Source organism: Bombus affinis, chromosome 15 (assembly GCF_024516045.1).
Source record: "Bombus affinis isolate iyBomAffi1 chromosome 15, iyBomAffi1.2, whole genome shotgun sequence".
Taxonomy (NCBI): Eukaryota; Metazoa; Arthropoda; class Insecta; order Hymenoptera; family Apidae; genus Bombus; species Bombus affinis.
Window position 1 is genome coordinate 9,110,086 of NC_066358.1, and position 16,992 is coordinate 9,127,077.

The 16,992-nt window shown below is 46.0% G+C and overlaps 1 pseudogene; it reads left to right on the forward strand.

Moving 5' to 3' along the window:
* The first annotated feature begins 9,443 nt into the window (after window positions 1-9,443).
* LOC126925079 (uncharacterized) lies at window positions 9,444-16,637 on the forward strand (annotated as a pseudogene).
* Window positions 16,638-16,992: the final 355 nt, after the last annotated feature.

Sequence of the window (16,992 nt, forward strand, 5' to 3'; positions counted from 1 at the left end):
TATCGACCAAATACTTAGCTTTAGTTAAATCTCGTTTCAGGGTCAGCGTATCTTAATTTACAAAGCGCCCCAGGCTATTTGAACATCGTACAACGTAAAACACGAAAACCAATCAACCATTCGTTGCATCGTCTTGTTTGCTTCTTTAAATTTTTCCATACACCTATAATGAACAATTAACCGTTTTTATCCAATACGCCTCGTTGATATCTTCTTTTGACTATAAGAAAGGCAAACGTCTTGAAGTTAAGAACGGATGTGCAACTCGACCATTGAGAGAACATTATTAAGTATCGCCTGTGGTCGAAGTTTAAATCCCTCCTTGGCGAACTGGCAATTAACTTTTTCTATTATACACAACCTGGCGTTCTTGCTGGGCGTGCAGCCTGGTCATAGAACGAAGCTTTGTCCACGTGTACATACACAGGCAAAGAATACCTCGCAGAATCGCTAAAAATTCTTACCCAGATATCGTTCTTAGGTTATTCGAGCTTTCCGATCGTTGTCGAATCGATCATTCAAAAATATCCCCGTTATATCGGTAAAAAATCCTGCCAAGCTAATTCTTAATTTTACAGATCAAACAGTTACCTAACTTCTGATTCGATTTAGTTGGAATCTATTATTACGGTTCGTGGCTGGAGAAAATTAAACGTTAAAGAGTCGTTTGTTCGTAAAATGACTTGCTACTTTAACACGAACAGACTAGACGTTTCATCGCACGTACAAAAGATCATTAATTACGTAGGAGATCGTAATCCTAGATAAAGTACTCCTTTTTCGGCGTCTTAATTTGGTCAATCCGATGCGTAGCGTACAATTCTATTATCGAGCTAATCATCCTTCGGTAGAGGTGCAACGAAGGAAAGAACAGACAGGTACATACGTACGGAGATGATTCGCTACAACTTTAGACCAAAGAACTAATTACAAATTAGTTACGGTTTTTTTTACCATGGCAACCTTTGATTTAATTTAATAGTAATAGCTATAGCGTAACTTGGTTTCACTCCCATGCGTTGCAAGGTTGTACCCAATGCCGCTGAACAATCGACGATGTCTCTTCATTTATACTTTTGACTATAATTTCAATCAACGCTCAGTGTTTCTGTGATGTTTTATTCAGAATGTTGCATCTAAGACCCAGAGGTTCTGAATTCCGCATATGTTAGAAACCGCCGCTTCTTCCTTGTGAATCTATCGCGAAGGCCCGTTGTTTCGATGTACAGTTTGCTCGTCCCTGCTGTTTCGTACGCCACACTAGCAAGTCCATTACCAGGTATGTAAATATGAAACCGGAATTTTTGTATAGAAAATACACGTTTATTGTATGAAAATGATTAAAAATAATTTATTCGAAGTATTGCCCATCGCTAGCTATACATTTTTCCCATCTGTCTGGCAATTGGTGGATGCCACGCCAAAAAAACTGTCGCTCTTTTGAGACAAACCAGTTATCGAGTCATTTTCGTACATTTTCGTAAGAAGTGAAGTGCTGAAACTTGTATTGTTCTCAGTCGAAAATGTTTTTGAGATGTCAACAAAGACTTTTGGCATCAATGACGCAGTTTAGTGATAACTACATTATCAGCTAGGGCCATCTATAGGCAAATTCCGGTTTCATACTTACAGACCAGACACACCACAACTACATCGGTACACTCTGGTACAATTCCGGCACAATTCCGGTGCAACTCCGGTATAACTCCGGTACAACTCCGGTACAACTACCATTACTTACGAGCGTCGTTGCTCTATCGATGAACCTGATTCCGTTCCCCTAACCGTTGTTCTAACTGATTCGGTTTTGTGTAACTGGTAATTTAATGACCAAAACCTCTGCCTGTCTACAAACCTTCTGGAATATAGAAACTAAACTAAGATTCATTAAAATTCGTTTTTCGCTGAAAAATAGCTTCTGTCTGGTTAATAATCTTATTCATTAATTGGTTTACCATAAAACCTTCTGGCTGAAATCGCGAGAGAAGCCAATCCCGAACTTCTTTTACTTTTCGTTTCAATTTGATTATTTTGGCTACTACGCTGATGAGATTACCATGACGAGACTAATCTCCCAGGCGGAGAGCTCGTCAATCATGGCCTGGCATTCCAGAAATCGCTTGAGCGGCTGCATGGTTTATTCGATATTAATCGTAGGAAACGCGGTGGGCCGATAATCCCGAACCGTTCTCCACCACGGCACCGGACCCCACGTACAAACGAGTCAATTAACCTTAATTGCCGCATAATCATTTTAACCGTGCCCCGGCACGACTCATCTCTTTATGTACTAGCGTACGCGTGCACGCTAATTACTTCGCGACGCAGCGGCGAGTAACGATAATTTCAGTAGGCGCGACGTCGCGGTTCATCCACGAGAACACGAGACCGAGGGTAGTCTATCGGGGGCCCCGTTTACGACCTCTATGCACGGTTTACAATTTACAGGTACGCTTGGCCGCTGTAAAGCCGCCTATATACGGAGATAGTCATATCTGTAAATTATCGGCAAAGATCAGAACGTCGAATAATCGATTAAAAATATTTCTATAGCTTCGAAAACATGTGTCTACCGTTTCTACATTTTTTGCATCGATTAAACGATAAGAGATTAAAACGAATCTCTATTTCGATTTTTACGAGTTCACGAGTTACCAAAAGCAAACGCATCGATCGTCGACGGTGGTAGGACGAAGGCACGCAGCTTGCGAATCTCGTTCAGGAGTTGATCGAAAATCCACATAGTTTCGCATTTCACGAGATCTCGTCTCATACTAGTTCGCATAGTACCCTTCTGCTACTTCCATCGCAGCCGTCCCGAATTTCCACAGCGCAGCGGTCCGAATTCCTCAGACGACTAGAATTCTCGACAGAGTAGTCGGCCTTTCCTTTTTCAAATGACCGTGCTTCCACGAAAGTGGAAATGTTGCCAGCCGGTGGCTCACCGTTCCACTTTCTAACGATTTATCGAGCCCAGCAACGATTCTCGTAATAAGCCTGGCTCTTGGCTCGCCTTTAGCGGATCGATCGCGTAATTTCGCATTGTCGTTTCGTAGCCGTCGTCCTCCATTGGATTTTCACATCGATCTTGGGAAATGCGTATTTTCTTCTGCGTATGGACGCTACGTCACAGAATCCTGGTATCGATAGAGGCGTATCTATAGCCGCATCCTATCGAAATTCATCAAGCCGCTACAGTCGGATCATCCTAAAATAAATCAATGTACAGGCGCAAGTTTTTTACTTCGAAATTGATTACGCTTCTTGCTGCGTAAAAGTCTTGCAGCGTCTAGGAAACCAACGTTTCGCCAAGATCGTCGGTAAATCTTGCGAGCAGCACGAGGAATTTTTCCCTGCCGTTTCATGCGCACCGACTAGCGCACACCTTCTCGGCCAGAGTATTAGTTACTGTCGCAGAAATTAACGACGAATATATATGTACATCGTATATCAAACACGGTGTCGCGAGACGAAGAGGACACGCAGCTATAACCGGGAATCTTTTGCTTTAATTATGATTAACTCGGTGTTAGATTAACAAGTAGCCTATCCATTCGATTCGCGGTACGGTCGTGAAACGTACATTATCTGTTCCACCCTGAATTAAGATTTCTTATCAGTGACTAGACACGTGCAAATATCGCGCATGTTCGGTGTACTCGATTAGATACGGTGCTTAGGTGTCTGTTGCAACTTCTGGGTAGGTACGCACGTACGATACGTTTAGTTAGAATCGCCTATGGAAACGCAACAAATTTCCGGCAAGAAAGCATTTGGCTATCGACGATTTTATCGAATAACTTTCCCGTTATTCTTTTCTTGTTACACGGTAGTGTCCAAATAATGGAAGTCACTGACCCACCGTTTGCCAGGCGGCGGGTTCGTGGATTAAAGCGACTGGACAGTTACTCGGCCAAGTTCAATTATACTTCATTACGTTCGATCGACGCTGCGGTCTTCATCAACGGGGCTTTATCGGGTCGTTAGCGACGTTGCGCTCGATGTCCCACACCGATTGAACGCGCGTCCCGTGGATCCCCTTAACGGTGCAACGTCGTTTTTACGGTACCCACGGGGCAAGAACGTTTATCCAGTATGGGTCAATTGACGGATCCGAGACCAATCGCCTAAGTGCGTCCTTCCGCGGTTCTGATCTGGTAGTAATCGTCGATGGTTCAACCGGACAGTTAAACGTTGCTACAAGGAAGCTTCCTTCGATTAGTAATAATCGCGTGTATCGCTTGTTAACCGAGATGGTATTACGAACTCTGGCTCGATGAACATTCTTTAGTAATAACCACGTGCGAATGACGGCGAATCTTTTGATTCGAGCAATTTTGATAATTACGAATCTGTAATAGACTCGGATACGCTTTGACTTTCTCTTTAAATTTATTTCTTTTTATATATCTTTCATATATTACATATATCTTTTAGTTTGCAAACACATAAAACTACGTATGTATTATTGGTATTTAGAGTATCGTAATTTTTACGAATGTCTATTTGTATTTCTGTCGATTCCGTGGGTTTCCTAACGCCGATCTTTTTGTCGTTTAACGCGTCGTGTCATAAACTCACGATATACGTACGCAGCTGGAGCCAACGGTTCAGAGGAATGTCAATTCCCGAGTCTAATATTCCGCGCATTAGATCTATTCTACTGGATCATTCGTGATCCAGTGGGTGGACGTAATGTAGAACTGAATTCGCTAAAAAGCTGAATAACGTAGAATACTGTCGTCGGTGATTTGTGATAATTATTTCTAAAGAATTTCGTGATTATATCTGGAACGCGCAACTTGTCACGTGTTACGTAACGTAAAATGTCGCTGAACCATTCGATCTTATATTTTTCAAAGCGACTCGAGCGTTAGAAAATATCGAAAAACTAATCGGACTGGTATCTGATTTGAATGTGTATTAATTGGCAATTACCCGAAGCGAGTAAATTTCAACAATACCGCAATAAAAATCAGTCGATTCGAGATTCAGTTAAAAATTACGTATCTTCGTGAGAACGAAATTGCAATATAAATATCTCACGGCAAGTTGCGGAGTCGTTGCTTATTTCCAAACGCTGTTCCATGTTAAACAGCTTTTCAATTTTATCAAATGTTTCTTCGCATGGATGATAACGATCGCGACGATGCTGCAACGCGAAATGAATCCTGGGAACGTTTAACACTAGGAAAGTGATCTATTTAGTTAACAATCGGCAGTATAATTCACTGAGAATGTTTCTTGTACGATTTGGTAGAAACGCACCACTGATCGGTATACGAATCTCTGAGAAAGAAGATCGTTATTGAAAAAAAGTCGCGTATCTAATAAACTCGATCGTCTCTTCCAATCAGATTAAATCGACATCGAAAAGTTAAGACAGAATTCCTCTCGTAAATTCCAATCGACGTATCACTCGCAAATCCCCGACGACACCTCTATTAACTCTACTTGCCGTATAATCGTACTTGACAATATCGCGGATCGTTCATCTGGTCTTCGATCTTCTCCAACAAATACAAATAGACCCAGGTAGACTCAAATTCGCACCATACTCACGAACCTCGCTGTGATTCGCCTGCAAAGAAATCGCAGCGAAGTAAGCTGCATCTCTAAACTTGAGAAAAGTATGCTTTCTCACAAAAGCGACTATCGAGATTCGAAGATATGGAAGCGCAACACGGACTTCGATGGATCTACTAAAAAATTTCAAACGTAAATCCTCTCTCGACAAGTACACGCGCGAGCGCATACGAATACGCTGCAACACTTTCGAATACACGCGCTACGGAATACAATCGGAGCTTGCAGCAGAACGAACAAATCTGATAACCCGTTCATCTTGCGTGCCGCAAAGCTCTTCTACATCGTGTCACGTTCGATCGAAGGAAACGTTCTGCAGTTATCTGCGAGCGATGGAGGGGGCGCGAGCCAGCACGAATAAGGTTGCAGGTGTCGGCAGTATCAGACGGCAGACCACATAGTTACGAAGCACCATTAAAAGTCTAGGAAGATATTACGTCATCGAGCGGTAGGTCATCCTCCTATTATAGTGGAATTTCGCTGGCGAGATTGGTGGCAAGCTGAGATCCTAACCAGTCCTCCGTGACCGTTCACCGTGTTTATTAACCTCGGTCACTTTGTCACGGTCTCCACGTTGACGACCAATCTTGTCGTTCGTTTCTGCCTTCGTTTTTGCATCTAGAACCGTACGACTGTGTCGCACTCTATTGTGCGAACGTACCTCGATACATATACCGAGTAGCCGAGGTTGAGCAAGATCAACGCGCCTTCTACGTTGTGTATATGTATAGGTAGCGTATGTACTCGAGCATCGAGTCGCTTTTGCCATTCGTGAAATCGATATCTTACGTATCGGAAGTTGAATTTGCATGCGAGTAAGATGTTTGATTTTCAAGAAGACGGACGATTCTAGTTTCGAGTTTCGCAGAGCATCGCGTTAACGCGAGTGAAAGTTTCTCGGTGAAAATTCACTGTTTCCACTTTTCTCGGTGAAGCGTGACGATTTGAATTTTACCGCGTTGCGGAATTCCCGACGAAATGTTCCGGAAAGAGTTGGCGTTCCGTGTAAATCATGGTGGTCGGTTGCGTTTGCGAGTCATTGAAGGAGAAACCGAGGCAATAAACGCGGTTCTGTCGATGCCGTTCCGCCGAGCACGGGTGAATGGTAGCCTTCTCCTTCCTGATGTTCCTGATATTTCTCGATAGGAAAATAGATATTATGGTATAAAAGCGAAAATTATATACAAGATACGCGTTCTAATTACGCTCTGTTACGTTTCTCGTATCAATTATCGTCTTTACTCGCAGAGTATGCGAGTAATTAGAGATGCGATCTATGAGATGGTGTAATAAGGGATAGCTGATAAAGGAAATCAATTAGAAATGCCAAATAAATTTTATTCCGCGAAGTAATTGATTTCAGGTACCGGAATGAAATTCAATTCGAAGAATAGAAAGCTAATGATCTATAATCGATAATGTCGTTTTATCGATAGATACGTTGAACGCAATCGGCGATTAGAATGAGAAAATTCTTCGATTAAAAAGAAAAAAGAAACAAAAGAAAAACAGTGCTAGACGCAAGTAGAGAGAACCGTGAAACTGTTACTCGCATCATTGATCGTTGCAATCTGTTAATAGTCAGCAAGGTAGTCGAACCCTCTTACCTCTTCGACTCCGAATCCCTGAATGTCGTGTTGCATCCCCGGCGTCCTTGAATCCTTTTTACTTCCAGGTTTCGGGCATTCGCCCGGTCGTTCGCATTTCGCCGTCTCCACGTTCCTTCCGATCAGATAAAAATGTTATGCATTCAACGCATGCCTATCTGTCGGCCATGCCGGCGATGTTCTCGAGCACGGCGCGCCGCGACGCGACGTCGAGAGAGCGTTCCCGCAGGAATCCTCGATCGGTCCGCCGCGCCGCCGTTGTCGGAGCAAAAGAGTCTGCCGGAAAAGGGAGGGAGGGAGGACGGAAGGGTGAGAGAGCGCGATCGGCGCGTGTGTAACCGCGTATTCGCCGGTTGGAGGCAGCATCGGCGAGAGAGGCGACTTCTCGAGGTCGTCGATGGACCTCTCAGTCCTTCGGCGGACGATTTATCAGAGCCGAAAGATCAGGCCAGGTGAGCAACACACGCGCGATCATAGACACGAACACGTATCGCGTGGATAACGCTGTACTTCGTACACGATGGCTTAACAACGCAATTTATCAACGGCCGCTTTCATCCGGGCGATTCTACGTAGCAATTAACGTGTCCACTGCGGGAACATCGTATTTTAAAGGTTTACGGCCCTGACACGCCCATACAAAATTCACTAGCCTCACGCACCTTCTCCTCTGCACGCCATGATTTTTCTGCTTTCGCCGAGATTTACGAGTGAACTACGCGCGATGACAGCGATCGCCCGATGTCCGGTGCGCGATCGACACTATTCCACGCCCGATTCCCATTTCCAAACGATCCGGGTATACGCGCGCACATTTTCGCCTTCTCCTACGAAACGTCATCGTTCGACGGGGATTAGATAGCGTCATCGTACGTAATCGGGTCGTGGTAGCGTTCCGAGCGATTCGCAGGTTGGATAGGGTACGCGTTCGTCGATACGCGAGAATGTTATTCGAGGGGCGTTCCATTCTCCCTGGCTACGCGAGTGTACGTGATTTCGAAGTTCGAGTTTCATATTGCATGAGTTATCGTCGACGAAGGAGCGTTGTTCGGTCGATTGGCTAAAAATTTTGTGGTATTAAGCGTACCGTGTTCATTTTCTTCTTAACGCTCTGTGCAAATGGGAAATTGTTTAATCGATTCGAGCGGTATTTTTGTTTGTTCGAATTTAACAAATAAACCTCGTGATCGTACGCTGTGCAAGGCACGAAGCGCAACATCTTCGTTTTGTTTCGTATAAAATACGGTTACTTTTCTTACAGAATAATTTGACCGTGGCTCAGCTTGTTTATTTATCGGAACGGATATAGCTGTATCGAATATCGCGATAATCGATCGCCTTGATTAAAAACAACACCCCAGTCGATGAAAATGGAAATTGAATCGCAGATTATAAACGTTAGATAGCCTTGAGATCAGGCGCGTTATTCCACGCAAAATTTACCTTTCGCGTATTCGCTCGATTGCTTAAGGATAGAACTCGAAAAGAATTTTGTCGCGGCGCAGGAAAAACGAGCTTTCACTCGGTATCTCCTCGTGCGAACCACCGACGAGAATTTCGCTGTCTATTGGCATCAGCAGATCAAAGCGGCACTTAAGGTTAATCGTGGAACGCTTTTTCGTGGCAATGGTGCCGGACGATGTTCGCCGATAACTCCGATGCCATTGAATCGAGCAAGGTCTGGTCTGGAGAGCTTGGATACTTGGCTTCGTGCCGGACTCCAAGCTCGATCCTTTCTTCCAGTTTAGGAACGCCGGCCATTAAGCGGTACGTGCGAGAGGAAACATACTTTAGACATTAACATCGCAGTCGTTCGACTACGCGCACTATTCTCCTAATAGCATGCTCGGTTTAAAAGACAATGTGCAGGCCTCATCCGAGCGAAACTTTATCAATGGCGTTCCTTTCAATAGGAAACTTCTTTCTGCGATCTCTCAACGCGTTCGTCATTCGCTTAATCGCTAAATTACAAGATTTATTTGCTGGATGTCCTCGCGAAATCTAGGTTTCGCGAACGCTCAAGATTTAGTTTAGCAGCGGCTGCTCTTTGCGTTTAAGGGTGTACGTTTGTCTGTACAGCTTCTCGGGAGTATCAAGGTCCTCGTTGTTTCAGTTCTACGTGCGTATTTACGGAGTTCCTTATCGTGATCGAAAGCTAAATTCGTTTAAGTAAAATTATCTAACGTGGCGTGTGATTAATTTTCTCTCATAGATGTTTAATATATCCTCGCGTCGTTTGCGATACTCGAAATGCATATAAAGCAAGTTATTTTAAGAGCTAAGGTAAGCTTGGAGCAACGAACGAATCAAAATTTAAATAACTTTATAATTTCTCGATGTATGGTTGATACCGGTTGTTTGTCTCTTCGTATCTCCTACTTCGTTAAGATCCGATATCTTGAACATCCTATGATCAAAGGATCTTTTGCCTTGCCGAGGACACTCGGCTAATCTTCTCCGGTAGTAACAAATTCGAAATCTCCGAAAACTATAATTAAACGCGGTCGTCATTTACGATCGACAACTTCGGAAGCAGGAAAGATAAGAAACCTGTTTCGTCAAATCGAAACGATCTCCGGTGCCAGTTCCCGTTCGATTCTCGCATCGCGCGTCGTTCCGTTGATCTGGTCTGACGAAGGCGAAGGGAGCGATTCGGCAAGAATGTTAACGAATCGCGGAATCCCGGAGGCAGATGTATAACGGGGTGGTGTCGGTCGTTTGGAGAGTCACAGATGGGCGCTGCCCTGGCCATCGGTGCGGCGCGGCGCGGTGTTCGAACGTAGACGGGGCGCGCGGTCCGTGGTCTGCGAAGTCGAAGGGTCATCGAACTCGTGTTCGAATGTTCGGCGAGAGAGCACCGGCTGCACAGGAGTACCGGGAACCGAGAACAAAGTACCAGGTATCCATTCACCGTACGAACCATCGAGCGTCGTCCGGGGGCCCCCTTACCCGATAAGGGCGATCAGCCCCCACCTTCGCCGAGGCCACGTTGCAGCCCGTGAGCGTCTCGTCCCACAAACGAGCAGACGGAAATCGCCAACTGGACGTTCTGGCTAATGATGCTGGCCGCTCTCTGCTTACGAGCCGTGGCTACGTAGTACGTATACGCCACTGGCCACGTTCTTCCCTATCCCTGCTTATCCCTTACTTTGTTTGTCGATCCCTTGCGTCCTGTTCGAGTCAACGACCCGAGTATCGGCTACTTTTCGTCGTAGCGATGCACGTTGGCATTGACGAGCCTCTCCAACGGTCTCGTTGACGTTGCATCGCAACTTGCCGTACGTTTGACCCTTTAGCTCTTAACCCTCTTCTAGCTGGACGCTAGCATACGCGCTTATTAGCAACGCATAGGTATCCGTATGCATTTCGTTAGAAATCGTAAAGTATCAGAGTGTAACGAAAGAACTCCGTGCGTTAACTAGCTTCACGCATAAAATAGGAGTAAAATAATTATTCGTTCGTTAAACGGAACCAGCGCGAGGCATCCGCTACACAGGAATGTTAGTCTAGAAAAGAAATTCTAATTCAAAGCATCTAATTACCGGTCGCATCAAAGGACACGTTGACACCGTCGTGTAGAGAGAAATCGGCGTCGGCTGCGTGGGATGAGCGAAAGTGTATGCATTTGGCAAAAAGGTCAATCGAATCGAAACCTTGCAACCGCGAACAAGCTACAACGAACCCGAGGCTTGGTAAAAATCAAACATGCTGCTTGTTCTCAACCCTCTTTTCATAACTCGCACGCAAATGTCGCGAAGGGAAATCGCAAACAAGCGGCGTATCTAGCCGAACAGTGAACAGTACGAGCAAAGCGTATCGCGTGTTAACATACAAAACGTCGAGGCTCGTCTCGGCTACCAGGAGGGAAGCGGTTTTCGCTTGGAAAGGGAGCAAAGGGGAGCGAAGGAAGGAAATCAGAAGCTGGACGTCGCGGCTAATGATGCTGCACGGCCGTCCAAGTAGTACAGTAGTAGACTCTATTCTTTATTCGTACTTTATTTGCTTGTGCTCTCCCACGTGCAGCCGCGATTCACTCGCGTGTCGTGGACGTCGCCCGTTAGCTCTTCCGTCGTGTAGCTTTTTGCCGGCCGGCCGCGCGGCTAATTTATGTACTTATGAGAGAGCGAAGGGAGAGAAAGAGACGAAATACCGTCCGGCTGGGTTCTCGTGGTTGGCTAGCCGCTCGTTCGAATAACGACGGCCCGTTCGTCGCGTAATTTACGCGTTTTTGCCCGAGCGGAATGCGGTCCCGCCACACCGATAGACTGAATTTGTGGCTGTTTAAACGCAGCTCGCCTCCTCCCGTGACATAGTTCTTTCCACGGTCGAGAATCGACAGAGAAACTCGAATTCCCACGCAGCCACCGTGTTTCCAGTACTCGAGAATCCTATCGGCGGTCCCGACACCACCACCTGTGGAAAATAAAGTTATTATTTATGGGACACACGGCCGTTTAACGAGCCACGCGAATGTGTCCCAGTAATAGCGGTGCACGATATACATAATTAGCATAACCAGACGCCGGGAAACTTGGTTAGTTCGAAGGACGCGTAGCGAGCGTACCTGCGCGTCCGCCTCCGCGATAAAGCCTCGTCCGGAGGATGGCGCGCCGCGTCCTAGCGCGATATGGATCATTATGCCAGATCCGGTGATAGCGCTCGCTCGTACTTCCAGCTACTTAACGGTGGACGAGTTTACGCGGAAAATCTGGCCTCTGTCTGCTAGGTCGCCTTACGCACGCGCCATCTTTTTCGTTAAATCTCTTGGTTGACGTAACGACCGGGACGAGTATCGCGCCTCTGTAACAGAAGTTTCGGACCTTCGCAAGGTCGATGAGTCGTCAGATTCGATCGTGCTGTAATTTTAAACGATCGAGCGATTAAATCTCAAGGCAATTGAGCTTCGTAACCAACGGTAAATTCTTCGTTACTAACTACGAATTATTCTATTCGTTCGATCGTATCCCAAAAGTAAGAAAAGTAAGAAAATTTTCGCGTTCTAATCGGGAAAAAGTTATCCTAAATCGTTTGATCGAAGCTCCGACTCTCAGACGTCCATCTATCATTAACGAAACGCGTCTGTGGGTAAAACCGAGCACCGCCTATCGTAGTTTTTCATCGTAGAATATCATCTTGCATGCCTTTCATTCGTCAAAGGCTCGGTAAATAACCGTGGCCGGTAATTGCCAGTGGTCAGGACGTTTGCTCGTGTTATCGTCTGTTATCGATTGATAACACGTCGCCCGCCAGTAAGTAACTGTAACTTGATGGATTGTGCTTCATGGATCACGCGGTTTGCAACGCGATCGACCCCGGGCGATCTTGGACAGGATGTTCCCATGCCGGCTGTCGTTTCACCTGTTCCTTTTCGCTCGTTCGCGAAGAAATCAGCGTTAAGTTACGTGCATGCTTGAATACGCGACCTACGGACGCCGTGAACTGGGATACGTGTCTGCTTTGTAAAATATTAATCACGCGTGAAAATGGGTTTCACGGAAAATGTATAATTCCTTCGTGTTCCTGCATCTTGATCGTACCTGGTACATCTTTTCAGGCTAACGGTTAACGGGTATTTGTTTGCGATTAAGTTATGCGAATCACGGGTAATATAACTTTATAGGATGCAGGTAATGCTCGGTGCAGAAATTATAAAACGAATTAACAAAAACTTATATTACTAACGGCAAATTTACGAGCACGCACGCGTTTAATTTCCCACCGACCACGACCAAAGTATCGCGTCTCACTTTGCAACAGTATTCCATCAATCACACGCGCGAACGTACACGGACTACGAGTCTTGTCCCGTTCCGCTGACGTCGAGTCTCAAAAATAGGTTTACAATGGTTTGATCGATTGCGACTTTTAGGCAGACACGTTATCTTATGGCATCTACTCGATCGGCTCGAGTGGATCGTTTTATGCAACAGAAATAGACGGTCGAGAAGGCCTATTATATCGTGACACGTTATGTATCATTCCAAGCGCTGCCCTGCCGTCAGAGGTCTGTTCAGGTCTCGTGGTAAAGAACGATGGGAAAACGTGTATGCTTGATACATGATCTTCCGATCGTGAATCCTCGATCCGTCGACAGGTTACTGGTCAGTAGTACGTCGTGCAGGATATCGACTGTGTCGAGGCTTGTCCGAGTAGTGTGATAAAAAAGCTTGTTAGCTTGCTCGTCCTTGTGGTTCAAATTGATTATACTTAGACGCGAACGTGTTTGGTATGTACGATACGCGTGTAGTTTTAAGACAGAAACCAGACGTGCAATACTTTTAATTTTTCTGATCGGTTTCTTTTTTATGCTACGCTCTATATTTCTATCGTTACTCGCAAGTATTACGCCAATATCTTTAGAAGCTATGGAGAAATATAAATTTCACATCTTGCAACAAATCCACCTACATCGTACTACTGCATTACTCACTGAAAAGACAATACCCATGGAGAGCCTTCTACGAAAGTATTCGAGTATCCGTGTGGACGACTAAATTCCCTTATGGACAAGAGTTTCTGTATAAGAAAAGCGCAGCAGGCGGTCCGATTACAATAGCAGTTCCTGCTGGTGTCAAGTTGATTAGCCCGAGCCGTGAGTTTAAAGGCACGTGTCCTCTCCGGTGTTGACCGTTATGTGGACGTGACCTATGTCGTCGTCTATAGTAGAGCCTAGGATCAATGAGTGGTCGTTTCTTAGAAGTTAAGATTATGCCCATGGCTATGCACAATGTTCCACTGCTAACGGTCCGCCTGCGCACCAGTGACCTGAACACGAACCGCGCAAACTTCGCCCTGCCGCATTGTTCTTCGCCCAAGCCGACCAGACTGGCTACCTGTTTCCTTCTTTTAATTGTTCTCTAATAGACGTAATTTATCGACCGTTCTTTCGATAATGATAGATCGCAGCTCGGAGCGATCTGCGATCGTTCCCAGCAAATTACCCAAAGAATAGGATATTCCAACTTTCTTTTCGACGATGATTTATCAAGTTCCAACGTTGCGTAAACTTTTTGACGTTTCGATGGCTTTGTAATTGAAAGAACTTGCACGCCATATAGTTCGATCCGTAGCAAAGAACGTCGTTGGTTTAGTAACGGAAAGAAAAGAAGCGAGAATGGAATTGGAAATGCTCTATATTTATGTCCACGTCGCGTCGTCCATCTTCCAAAGAGACCATAGTTTAAATCGAAGACGACATCTCTGACAAGCCGTTTTAATTCCAACGTGTCGCGGGATTAGAAAAGTCCCGAGACAACTTGATCCCCGCATTCCCTCGTGCAGGGATGTTTTCGTCGTTTCTCTTTCGTCTCCCATCCGTTCGATCTGACACGAGCGAAGACGCAGAACGACGAGAATCGCGACGTCTTCGTCGAACGAATTCCTTGCTTGTCGCTCGTTCGTTTAATTTGGCCCGCTTGGTAAACGAACTCGGGCTGATCCGGCTTCTTCCATGCCAAAGTGCTAGTTTCTGGCTTCTTAGATTCGCCGATTGAGATAAAACGATAAGTCGAAACGAAGTTTCGCGAGGCCTTCTTCGTCCACGATGGACGGGCTATTCGGGGTGAATAATCGTATTTGGCGTGGCCAAATCGTCGTGGCCGACCGACAGTCTGTTAACAAGCTCCAGTTAATCCTCTCGTTCGAACGAAAATGCGAGGAATAAAATATCGTCCGGGTATGTGAGTTTGGCTGATGCAACTCGTGGCAATAATGCAACAAAGACGCTCCGATGCTGTAATTGATAGAGAAACGTTGTAAAATAGTCGCAAATAGACAAAGTCGTTGACATCTATTGCTATGGTTATCGCGAGAGAAGGGATTTCTCTAGACGCGTCTGTAAAATTCTGCTGTTCTCGTTGGATCTTCCAGGACCTACAGCGTCATCCGCAGACAGAAGAACTCAATCTCGCCGCGTCCAACGGCGCTCGAATGATACACGAAGTTTTCCATCGAAGTAATTCCGTTCATTACATCCACGGCGCTCATCACGCGCTGATGATGATACCCTATCCGGTCGGCGCGAGGAGCACGAGAGATAGTTAGCCGCTTGTAACGACGACGGGGTGATAAATTTTCGCGTGTCGGCTAACAAGACCGCTCCGGAACAGGCCTCGAAAATTGCATAGCCTTTCTTAGAAATTCACCGCGGGTCCTTGCCGCGGTTTAGCCTATAGCCGGCCTGTACAGATCCAGACGAAACCCACGTAGGCGTCTAGGGACAACGTCCTGGCTTTCAGGGTGCGTTCACCCGCTCGGCCGCTCGGCCGCTCGCCAACCTTTCATCCGAAATCCTTGAAAGGGGGGCTGGAGGAGCAGCCGGTGACAAGGGTACAGGATCTCGCTGTGTGTAGATCGCGGGGATCATTGCGAGAAGAGGGCATCGCGCCCACGTTCGACAAACCGGACCTGTCCGATGCTCTTCTTTTCTACACGCGTCTGCCCATGATGGCCGCGTTTCTCATTCGACGCTCTGGCTACCTGCTCCTTTTCACCGGCCCCTCGGCCCGATTAATAGCGAAACGAGCCGTTGCCCACTTTTCATCTCGATAAACGATCGTTAGCTTGCCACGTATTGTATCCTCTGTGGCGATGTCGGATCTCTCCGCTTGGTCGTGGTCGAAGATCTTAATGGTAGACTCGTCGGACAGCCAGGCTAATGCTGTCGTTGGTACCGAGCTTTTGCCAGGTCTTGGTCCAAGAGAAATTCCTTTTCGTGAGAGCGCGTGCACGCACGCCCGAGTTCTCGTAGGTGAGCGAGGCGACTGGTCGCGTATATGGACATACAGGGCAAGGCGAGCGCGATGCGGCACGCGTTGGCATTCTGAATCGCGCCGCTGTTTTCCGGTCTGCGCCTCCACCGGTTCCGTTAGCCACGTTGTGCGATTGTGCTAATGGGTCAAATTGCGTCTGTCATCTAACGAGCCGAGAGCACGTGGGTGGCGTGCCAGGTCTTTGGATTAAGACGCTAGTTCCTCGTGCATGGCGATCTCGTCTATATTTTTTCTCGAATTAAGGAAAATTGCGAATCGCTTGGGTAGCTGAAGATTTTACACGATAACGAAGGTTTTGAAAGCGTTCAACGATCGAGGGGAAAAATTGTACGAGATGCGCATCTTCTTATTACCTACGAGTAAAATTGTACTCCAATTATCGGATCTTATTTTCCAGTCGATGAGATTCCATCGATCCAAGGTTGTCTCTCGAATAAACCATCCCCTAGTTATAGCCGCAACGACTATAGCGACTGAAACTTACTCAATTGCGGGAAATTTTTTGCGATTGTAGAACGGATCTGCGATTCTACGGTTCTGCTGACTCGAAAGGGAGAGAGACTGGGCTTCGTGCATCAAGATCCGATCGATTCTCAAGAACGAGAAAGTAATGGCCCATGAAAATTCACGAGCCACGCTGCACGGAGCGATAGGCTGCGTGGTAAGTGGCTAATCGTGATCATGAATAAACATTATCGTGGAAATTGTGACATCTACGCGATGATACTTGCAGTTACCTCATCCTCGTTCGCCTTTCTTTCCGTCCTTCTTTGCCATTCTTTCGAAACGCGTCCAGCTAGGTTAATTAATTCCAGCCGAAGTGTTAATAATTAAGCCACCGATGTAAACCGAGAGCAATGCGAAATAATAGCACCTTTCCTCCTTCCAGAGAAGATAATGTGACATCTGTATACAATTTATACACCTGCAACAACGTTTTGAAGATTTGCATCTTTTTAAAGTTCTTGCAACGTCGTGCGTGTAACGTACAGCGTTGTTTTAATATCCGATACGCGTTGAAAGCGTCG